This window comes from Octodon degus, unplaced genomic scaffold, assembly GCF_000260255.1.
Source record: "Octodon degus isolate 3935 unplaced genomic scaffold, OctDeg1.0 scaffold00022, whole genome shotgun sequence".
In the NCBI taxonomy this organism is placed as follows: Eukaryota; Metazoa; Chordata; class Mammalia; order Rodentia; family Octodontidae; genus Octodon; species Octodon degus.
The window spans coordinates 908,582-909,307 of NW_004524598.1; the positions used below are offsets into that span (position 1 = coordinate 908,582).

A 726-nucleotide genomic window follows, 5' to 3' on the forward strand; every position below is an offset into this window, starting at 1 on the left:
GGTTTTCTTTTCCTCAGAAAAATCTTATCTTTGCTTTTATGTCTTTTCAAGTGATGGAATCTGGCTCACTCAGGTTGTCTAGGCCAATTTCCTATAATTAATGTGGACTGATTATAGACTTTAATCATGTCTACAAATTTCTTTCACAGCAGCACTTCGGCAATGTCTGATGGGACAACTGGGGACTGTGGCCTAGTAAAATTGACCTATCTAGACCATTGCAACAGCTATATCCAATTTAAAATATAAAATCTTTGTATTGTACAGTAGGTAATGGTCCAAAAAGATCAATCACATAAATATTAGTGTTGTGAGAGTGGGGGTTTAATAAAATGACAAAATTAAGGTTGTTGCAGAACAGAGATATATACATTTTGATTCCATTATATTCAAATTTGCAAAATCACAGGCCACCTTATCTATCTCTGGTATTCACATTATCTTGAAACCTTTCTAACCAGAGTAACAATAGATTGATTAGATGATTGTGTAAGCCAATGTTTTTTCTATGTAAGCTTTTATTATCTTTGATACTTGTCAAAAATGATACTTTCATTCTAAGGAATTTTGAAAGCATTTGTAACAGTAGCTGCCTTGACTAAATATAAATGTATAATGGCAACATCAATAGGTATACTTTTTAGCCACTCATGTGGTCAAAATAGGTAGCATGTTTTTAAATCCATGAAGTTTCTCCTTTTCTAAGTGGAGAAACTTCCTATGAGG

At 32.9% G+C, this 726-nt stretch overlaps 1 protein-coding gene across 1 annotated transcript in view; it reads left to right on the forward strand.

The window, feature by feature from the left end:
- Gpr63 (G protein-coupled receptor 63) overlaps positions 1-420 on the forward strand; it is a 19,667-nt gene extending 19,247 nt beyond the window's left edge. The window contains exon 2 of the transcript XR_002820472.1: positions 410-420. The gene's annotated coding sequence lies outside the window, so the exon portion shown is untranslated. The remainder of the gene's footprint in view (positions 1-409) is intronic.
- The last annotated feature ends 306 nt before the right edge of the window (positions 421-726 follow it).